Source organism: Saccoglossus kowalevskii, chromosome 13, assembly GCF_978046115.1.
Source record: "Saccoglossus kowalevskii chromosome 13, keSacKowa6.1, whole genome shotgun sequence".
NCBI lineage: Eukaryota > Metazoa > Hemichordata > Enteropneusta > Harrimaniidae > Saccoglossus > Saccoglossus kowalevskii.
In genome coordinates this window covers 20514203-20525072 of record NC_140653.1, presented here as the reverse complement: position 1 = coordinate 20525072, position 10870 = coordinate 20514203, and the positions used below count along the sequence as shown (strand labels likewise).

Below are 10870 nucleotides of genomic sequence, written 5' to 3'. Positions count from 1 at the left end.
ATGTTTTACAATAAATTATATCAAACATATGTATAATTTAGTAGTATTAAAACTTTTTAAGTTTTTTTGAATTAAGAATGCACCAATCTTACTAGGAATCTATTCAAATCTAACCCTTAGTATGCTAATTTAATAATGGCTCATCAAAGGTATTGAATTACTGAACACACATCTTTGCATAGTTTCCAAAACTAAAATATTATTTCATGCTCTGGCCCCTCTCATGTAACAGTTTAAGAATACGTACATTATTTAAAATCATTTTAAAAATGCGACTGGAATGTCCAGGCCCAAACTTCTGCTGCTGCAACATCCGTCCATTCTTGCATATACATGCAATTGTTTCTCTGAGATTCTGCATGCAACCAGTTTATTTTTTGAACTGAATAACAGATTCCTAGAAGTTTATTTTGACATTTCCAAATAACACTATATATAATTTAACAATTTCAGGAATAGATTAGATTGCTTGCTATTCCATTAGAAACTCTTACTTCCAAGTGTGATTTTCAACAAGCGTTCATATGTTTAGCTAACCAAAGGGAAACAAAAGCATAGTGACAGGAAGTCAACACAGCAGAAAGTATGACAAAGGTTTACACTTCAAAAATGACTGGAAAGTAAATAATTTATAACCAAAGACCATCTATGCATAAACAACTAAAGATCTGGGAGGTACAGCTTTGCAAAGTAAAAAAGTCATATGGGGGAGGGGGGGGGTTAAAACATTGCTTCAAACACAGTCCCTCTATCGCTGTGCTTCAAAACATCATCTTAATTATTCAGCTCAGTGTACAAACACATAAAGTACAGAAATTGGATAATTAATGAAAACATTAGACAAAACAAGAATATGTAAGCAATATTAAAAGTATGCCATGTTTTGTTTCGTTTTTGAAAAATCATGATGTAGTGCACAGCCATACAGACTGTTTTAGTGGATAATAATATTTTAGGTTTGCAATGTCATACTCCTGCAGATATTCATCAAGTTTTCTTGAGAGGCGATTAGCTTAAGGAGGGGGCTGTGCAAAATGTTTTTTCTCCTCTTTGTTTTTGTGCTATTCTTTTTCTAGTGTAAAATATTTTTTCTCAAAGATGTAGGCGTGTCAAATTTGTTCATGTTTTTGATCTCTACAGGATTTTTTCAATAATATTTTCCTGTTAATTATTATTAAGAAGATGAAAGATTGTGGAGTGAGTGTGGGTGTGTACAAAAGGGTCAGCAAGAAGAACTATATAAGATAGCTGAAAATCATGAAATACCAGTTGAAAGATGTCACTTTTATTTGAGGGAAAACATAAAAAAAGGAATGTACAGTAACTCTACACACTTGGAACTTTCAAAATCTGTGTGCAAATGTAAAACTGATAAACATGCAAATGCTAAACCATTGCATCCATCAATACTGGTTAAACTTTTTTTTCCCCTTAACGTCACGTCCATAAATTCTGGTTCTTCAACTTCTTACGTTCTATTTATATAGTATTTCCTTTTTTTAAATTGTCATTATCTGCAAAAAATAATTCAGATTGCTATTAGCTTACAATGACCAGTTTTTAATTAAGACACTTTGTAATCAATTTTGGAAACAAAAATTTGTGGTGTCTGTGTATTCTGGCATATTTCTGTCCTCACAAATAACAATGTGGATAAAATGACATCTTGTGATATGTCAATTTTTCCCCTATGCAACTCAGATATACTTCCAAAAAGATGATACCCGGTACATTCTGATTGAAAAAATATAAATATCAAATAAAACAGAATAACATCAAATTGTTTCCTAACCGAATATATTAAGGGGTTGTGCCATATATACACACAGTTCATCTCTTGAGAGACTAGGACAGTACACAGTCCCTCTGTGGACAGTACATTGCTGTACTTGGGAACCTAATTTCTGAGAACAATAGGGGGATTTAACTTCCTACAAGAGACAAAAGAATGTTATGTAACAATGCAGCTGCATGATTTTGTCTTTCAAAGTAGGAAGTTGTGTACATACAAAATTATAGAGTCCCTCCACAATGGGAATGCCACCATGCATGTACAACTTCATCGATCCCCAGGTACTTTCACAAAATAAATAATTGTATTATAATTATGATCCAATACAATACCATATTTGCTCTAAAATTACATTTGTGGATACTAAATCATGAAAATATTACATATTTCGACCGTTGAAGATCCCTGTAATTTACCTAAGCGCATGTGCTGCTAATAGAGTAATTATGTTAAGTGTAATATTGTTTCTATATTTTTTTTTCAAAATCAAAAAAATGCTATTAAAAATATAAAAACAGTTTAGTTTGAAAAGTGAAATAATGGTATTCGGATGGTTATGATTTAAGCATGACCTTAGAAAACAGGGTCATGCAACTTCTGTCTGAGACAATGTGCAATGTGGGTTATAACCTCCTGTATAATCTCATTAATACATATACATGTACCTAGAAGATTTATACATCTGAAACAGTTTTTACTAGTATTCCCATTAGTCAGTGTATAACAAGTGCACTATGCTATATCTGTTCTAAATATGATGAAAAATCCACTTGTTATAATGACACAAATTTTCTTGGTCATTGTTTACTTTTAGGCAGTTTTGTTTCCTTGCAGAGAAAACTTACCATTTTTGTTTCCCTTTCCTGATTTCATAGTGGAATAAAAATTGTTAATTTTTAGTTTCACTCGCATCAATAGAATGGGACTTGGCTATTCAAGTTTTGATCAAATTTAATTTTTCTGATTATATTCCAACCACAAAATTGTCTCATTTTGTGTAGCTACACCCTGGCAGCCATGTTTGGCTTATGAAATAGAAAAAGATGTAACAGTGGTGTTGACATAGCTTTATTATCAGTTTCTCTAAGGTGTTAATTTGGGTAGAGGATTATAACTAAGGTTACATGAAAGGGGTAGCCACAGTAGTATGTCCCTGTTCTCTAAGGTCTATGATTTAAGTAATGTTATACATGTATAGACTAAATATTTTTTTGTCCCAGTTGAGCCAGAGTACCCATGATCAATTTGGCTGACCCAGAAACGCCCAGGACATTTACTGACTGCATATTACACCTTCATTATATTTTGTTTAAGTCTCGCCCATTTGCCCCCTGTATCTTCAATAGTAGTGTTCATGCTACACAAAGTACGGGCTAAGATTTAAGCTAATCTCGTATGTTTGAGTTCATGCACAGAAGGAAACAATGGTTAGCACGGGGTAAGGAACGCCCAAACTTATTAAGAATAGGCAAAATCTTCAGAAATTTTAACTATGAGTGCTCAGTAAGAGTAACTAGGAAAGTTAGTTCTACAGTTATAAAACAATACCAAAGCAAATTCAGAAAGTGCAAATTGCAGAATAACAGGAAGTAGCACAGTCTCATCATCGGTACATTTTTTCTTGAGTCAATCTCTCTATATGTGTTAGCGTTGATTGTCATGCAGGAAATGGCACACCAAAATAAAAAGTTATGAATATAGTAGTAAATCTCCTAAATGAACATTAAATACAATGGTTTTTTTAGCCGAGCTAAGCGTTCATGCATGTTTTGTTTTGCCTGTGCTAAGGCTTTGGACTGACCAGATTTACTCTGTACCTAGTATTTCTTAGCCTGTATTCATGCACATTTTTTTAGCACAGGGTAACGTATTGGACCTCTTAGCCTTTGCTAAAGAGCTCTACGTGAATGCTACGAATAAGTGTCTTCTGTTTATTCCTACTTTAGGTGCATACATTCAGGTTCACTTCCCTTTTATATTGATCTCTACAACTCATTCAAATCAAATTGGGCTCAAAGATGAGCAAAGAATATTAGATTCAATTGAAATTTAGTTTAAATCCATGCTAAATTAAAAGTTATTTTGAGTATGAGTTTTACTTTTTTCTTTTGTGCGCAAAGAAAAATGAACTGTTGCACACTGTAGGCATATATCATCTATACTAGTTTACAGGAAAAAGGGATTCTGTATGGTATTTGATGTTATGGGCATAATATATACATGTATAGTTAATACATGATTACTAAATTAGATTTCCCAGTGTACAGTACACTATTGCTGGTATTGTCTGAAGAGAAAAAAAACACAATATACATAGTCTTCGAAAATTTAAAAAAACAAACATTTTGCAGTCAGTTAAATTATTTTATTAAAATAATTTGAAAACATTGCCATGAATGGAAACAAATTTACGTTGATGTTTTTTTGCAGATTTCAGGAGTTGGAAATAACCTTTGTTTATACTTTTCTTGTATTAACAAACATAGGAGCTAATCCTCATTAACACCTACTTGAGCTTGTTGTTTGACAATTATGAATAATAATGAAGCATTACTTACACAGTGTGCCATGACTGAACAAAAACGAAAGCCCCAAAAGACTATCCTGCTACATAAACAACAACAAAAGTATCTAATATTGTATTGAAGTCATTGTAAAATGGTAAAATAATTACAAATTCATACCTTGATGTGCCAGTTGCAGTACTGCAATCGTCCTATGATTCAACACCATCTAAATACTCCGCAGGTTATGCAGTCCACCAGCAGTCACTGGCATCAGCGTTACTATGAAATTTCACTGGGGATCGAGGCAATATTCGCGAAATTTCATTTAAGTGTACTTGCAAGCGCCAGTAAAACTTGGGAAAAATAAATTCCCACACGTATATTGAGCTCACACGAGGTAGCAGGCTGTTTTCTGGGCCATTATATTTAGAGACATGAAAAAAAATACTGGTCATTTTATGTATGTATGTATGTAATGAAAAATAAAATGACCATTATACTGCCCATCAAAAAAAAATGTTCATCAACTCCATCATTTAAAAAGCAATTGTAATTATTCTGACCAGTATAAAAAACATGGGTCATTAAAACCGCCATTTTAAAAACACTGGTAAATATTTTGGCCACTTAAAAAATTATGGTCAATACTCTGGCCATTAAGAAAATAGTGGCCATTATAATGGCCAGAAGTGACTTTTTAAAGGGGTCTGAGGGGTGTAAAAACAGTGTTAAAGTGAAATGAAGAATTATTATAACCTTCTCACTAACCTAAAAGCACAAATAAATATTCAAAAGTTTTGAAAATTAAAACTTTCCGAAACGCGACGGAATTTCCGAAAGTAATCCGGACGCTGTTTTTAGTTTTGTCACAAATTCTCAAAAACACTTATTTTACGCTTATTTTATCTTTCACCTGGTTTATGTGTTATCACCATAACAAGTGCCTCTCAAGAAATTACAATTTTCTTTGGAATTTCTGGCTCATGAAATACTAACAGGGACTGTGTCAATTTCGATGACTTGTTTCCCATTGGCGTGATCCAAATTTTTTTAAAAAAACTAATCAGAAATTAGGCAGGTTTATTTTATGAAACTGACAAAAGTTGACTTCATGCATGTAATAGCTATATAAACAGTAGAGGTAATATTCACATTAATTAAATTTAATTATCACAAAGTGAGATGAAATTGACTGTATATAGGGTAAATCCTTGTTAAGGTGATAAATCACTTTGTATCATTTCCATGGTAGTGCATATATTACTAAATTGGTGTGCTCAGCTGAGACCATCCAACTAATGTCTTTACAATTTAATATTTTCTAATCTTGTATTTTTCCTTTTAATAATAATATAAGCATATTAATGAAACTATAATTTATGCACCTAACAGCTGTTCATATATCTAGTTGCATATGGTTACAGAAAATGGTTTAACTTGTGTTTCCTAACAGTCAACAGCTGCGTGTTTTGTTGTTTTGTATCACTTTTGAAATCACTGAGCTATATGTTTTTTTTGTAGTTTTTGAAAGGTCAAAGCGGGGGAGTCATCACCTATGCATGCGTCACGCGGCTATAGCATGTCATTGTTTACAAACAAGCGTCTACCCATGAGCCTTTGCGTACTAGTGTGTGTTGTTATCATCGCTTCGGACTTGATTCTCGCACGTGCGTACGTGACGACCCTCCCACTTTAACATCACTGAGCGTGGTGTTTTGGTATAGTTTTCGAAAGGTTGTTCATAGAAGAACTGTGTGTCATTTTGTATAGCTTTTGAAAGGTTAACGCACAGCCTACTGACACGGTTTTTCCCACTCAATTTGGCTATCCGGGGATGTTTTCAGCGAATGATGTGTTAACAGCACTGTGTTCAATATCCAAAAACGCCAGTATACTAGTATTCAGGCTTGGAGATAATCTTTTTTAGCTGCTTGATTCAGACTAACCCTTTTAAATCCCAAGTGATGTACCACATAGCAGATTTATCATTATCTTGTCTACATTTGTTGTTATAGGAATATACATCAACATATTAATCAAGATTTGCCAATAAGTTAAGTGAAACAAGTTAAAAGGAAAGTAGACTGTTTGTGGGTTTATCTTACTATTAATATCTATTCATTTCTGGCTCAATCACTGGGTTGAAAATCAAAACTTGTTGTTTTTCTTAACAGTTAAAACAATTTTTTTTATCCATTCGCAGATGATTAATTTTGTCTTTTTATCTTGCCTGAATCATATGTGTAGATGAAGAAAAAAGTATAAAATGTCTGTTCTCGTCATTTTCATTGTTCTCTCTAGCATAAACTCTTATTATTGTGGATACAGTAACAATTCAACCTTTTTCAAACTTGTATATTTTATTACCCAGTTTAGGATCAAAGTCAATTTTGGCATGACGTGTTGTATGTTGGTGCAATTTCGCTTCAAAATATTTTCTTTTGGTAAATAATAATACACTTTTTTTTTTTCTGATCATCTTTTAACATGCAAATTTTATGAACAACTATAAAATATCAACAACGTTAAATTTTACTGTCACTAGCATGTCTGATTTTCAAGCTTTAGGTAAATATTTGGCTACAATAAAAACATATGTTAGCCATAAAAATAAATGCAATATATTGATGATAAATGTGCACTTTGACTTAATTCGAGCTGGCTGAATGTCGGCCATTTTAGTGTTAACAATAAATCAAAATCAAGTATTTTTGTCATTGCCAAAACAGATCTTGGTCATGTATGATCAGATTTCATTCAAACTTGGCACAACCTAATCTACTGGGCATTATTGGACCGTGATGCACTTTGTTTTTGGGATAAGATTTGAAATAGCTGACTGGTGGCCATTTTGTTTTAAAGAATGCTTTTCCGGTTCAAGTTGACACATATATCATATGATCAAATTGGCTGACTGAAAATTGAACATTTCTATTCAGTGGTGAGTACACTTCTACGATGCAATGTGCATCTGCCGAATATGTATCAAATTACAAAACATATCCCAATCTTATGCTAATCAAATATTAAGAAAAACAGCGTTAACAGCTAATCACACTTATTTATTCAAATACCAAAGTATTGACTAATCAGCCAACCATGAACATTCGAATATCGATGTATTGACTTGTCAGCCAACCATATTCATTCATTCAAATACCAATGTATTGACTTGTCAGCCAACCATATTCATTCATTCAAATATCAAAAAATTTACTTGTCAGCCAACCATATACATTCATTCAAATACCAAAGTATTGACTTGACAGCCAACCATATTCATTCATCCAAATACCAATGTATTGACTTGTCAGCCAACCATATACATTCATTCAAATACCAATTTATTGACTTGACTTGTCAGCCAACCATATTCATTCAAATACCAATGTATTGACTTGACAGCCAACCATATACATTCATTCAAATACCAAAGTATTGACTTGACAGCCAACCATTTTCATTCATTCAAATACCAAAGTGTATTGACTTGACAGCCAACCATATACATTCATTCAAATACTAAAGTATTGACTTGACAGCCAACCATATTCATTCATTCAAATACCAATGTATTGACTTGTCAGCCAACCATATTCATTCATTCAAATACCAATGTATTGACTTGACAGCCAACCATATTCATTCATTCAAATACCAATGTATTGACTTGTCAGCCAACCATATTCATTCATTCAAATACCAATGTATTGACTTGTCAGCCAACCATATTCATTCATTCAAATACCAAAGTATTGACTTGACAGCCAACCATATTCATTCATTCAAATACCAAAGTATTGACTTGTCAGCCAACCACATTCATTCATTCAAATACCAAAGTATAGACTTGTCAGCCAACCATATTCATTCATTCAAATACCAATGTATTGACTTGTCAACCAACCATATTCATTCATTCAAATACCAATGTATTGACTTGTCAGCCAACCATATTCATTCATTCAAATACCAATGTATTGACTTGTCAGCCAACCATATTCATTCATTCAAATACCAAAGTATTGACTTGACAGCCAACCATATACATTCATTCAAATACCAAAGTATTGACTTGTCAGCCAACCATATTCATTCATCCAAATACCAATGTATTGACTTGTCAGCCAACCATATACATTCATTCAAATACCAATGTATTGACTTGTCAGCCAACCATATTCATTCATCCAAATACCAATGTATTGACTTGTCAGCCAACCATATTCATTCATTCAAATACCAATGTATTGACTTGACAGCCAACCATATTCATTCATTCAAATACCAAAGTATTGACTTCTCAGCCAACCATATTCATTCATTCAAATACCAATTTATTGACTTGTCAGCCAACCATATACATTCATTCAAATACCAATGTATTGACTTGACAGCCAACCATATTCATTTATTCAAATACCAAAGTATTGACTTGTCAGCCAACCATATTCATTCATTCAAATACCAATTTATTGACTTGTCAGCCAACCGTATTCATTCATTCAAATACCAAAGTATTGACTTGACAGCCAACCCTATTCATTCATTCAAATACCAAAGTAATGACTTGACAGCCAGCCATATTCATTCATTCAAATACCAAAGTATTGACTTGTCAGCCAACCATATTCATTCATTCAAATACCAATTTATTAACTTGTCAACCAACCGTATTCATTCATTCAAATACCAAAGTATTGACTTGACAGCCAACCATATTCATTCATTCAAATACCAAAGTATTGACTTGTCAGCCAACCATATTCATTCATTCAAATACCAAAGTATTGACTTGTCAGCCAACCATATTCATTCATTCAAATACCAATGTATTGACTTGTCAACCAACCATATTCATTCATTCAAATACCAATGTATTGACTTGTCAGCCAACCATATTCATTCGAATATTGATGTCTTGACTTGACAGCCAACCATATTCATTCATTCAAATACCAATGTATTAACTTGTCAGCCAACCATATTCATTCATTCAAATACCAATGTATTGACTTGTCAGCCAACCGTATTCATTCATTCAAATACCAATGTATTGACTTGTCAGCCAACCATATTCATTCATTCGAATACCAATGTATTGACTTGACAGCCAACCATATTCATTCATTCAAATACCAAAGTATTGACTTGTCAGCCAACCATATTCATTCATCCAAATACCAATGTATTGACTTGTCAGCCAACCATATACATTCATTCAAATACCAATTTATTGACTTGACTTGTCAGCCAACCATATTCATTCAAATACCAATGTATTGACTTGACAGCCAACCATATACATTCATTCAAATACCAAAGTATTGACTTGACAGCCAACCATATTCATTCATTCAAATACCAAAGTGTATTGACTTGACAGCCAACCATATACATTCATTCAAATACTAAAGTATTGACTTGACAGCCAACCATATTCATTCATTCAAATACCAATGTATTGACTTGTCAGCCAACCATATTCATTCATTCAAATACCAATGTATTGACTTGACAGCCAACCATATTCATTCATTCAAATACCAATGTATTGACTTGTCAGCCAACCATATTCATTCATTCAAATACCAATGTATTGACTTGTCAGCCAACCATATTCATTCATTCAAATACCAAAGTATTGACTTGACAGCCAACCATATTCATTCATTCAAATACCAAAGTATTGACTTGTCAGCCAACCACATTCATTCATTCAAATACCAAAGTATAGACTTGTCAGCCAACCATATTCATTCATTCAAATACCAATGTATTGACTTGTCAACCAACCATATTCATTCATTCAAATACCAATGTATTGACTTGTCAGCCAACCATATTCATTCATTCAAATACCAATGTATTGACTTGTCAGCCAACCATATTCATTCATTCAAATACCAAAGTATTGACTTGACAGCCAACCATATACATTCATTCAAATACCAAAGTATTGACTTGTCAGCCAACCATATTCATTCATCCAAATACCAATGTATTGACTTGTCAGCCAACCATATACATTCATTCAAATACCAATGTATTGACTTGTCAGCCAACCATATTCATTCATCCAAATACCAATGTATTGACTTGTCAGCCAACCATATTCATTCATTCAAATACCAATGTATTGACTTGACAGCCAACCATATTCATTCATTCAAATACCAAAGTATTGACTTGTCAGCCAACCATATTCATTCATTCAAATACCAATTTATTGACTTGTCAGCCAACCATATACATTCATTCAAATACCAATGTATTGACTTGACAGCCAACCATATTCATTTATTCAAATACCAAAGTATTGACTTGTCAGCCAACCATATTCATTCATTCAAATACCAATTTATTGACTTGTCAGCCAACCGTATTCATTCATTCAAATACCAAAGTATTGACTTGACAGCCAACCCTATTCATTCATTCAAATACCAAAGTAATGACTTGACAGCCAGCCATATTCATTCATTCAAATACCAAAGTATTGACTTGTCAGCCAACCATATTCATTCATTCAAATACCAATTTATTAACTTGTCAACCAACCGTATTCATT

At 32.9% G+C, this 10870-nt stretch overlaps 1 long non-coding RNA gene across 1 annotated transcript; it reads right to left on the bottom strand.

The window, feature by feature from the left end:
- Window positions 1-1269: 1269 nt before the first annotated feature.
- LOC146735070 (uncharacterized) lies at window positions 1270-2245 on the bottom strand. Its single transcript, XR_014931316.1, has 2 exons — window positions 1793-2245; window positions 1270-1514 (listed from the first exon to the last, which is right to left on the bottom strand). It is a non-coding gene; the product is annotated as an uncharacterized LOC146735070 (long non-coding RNA).
- Window positions 2246-10870: the final 8625 nt, after the last annotated feature.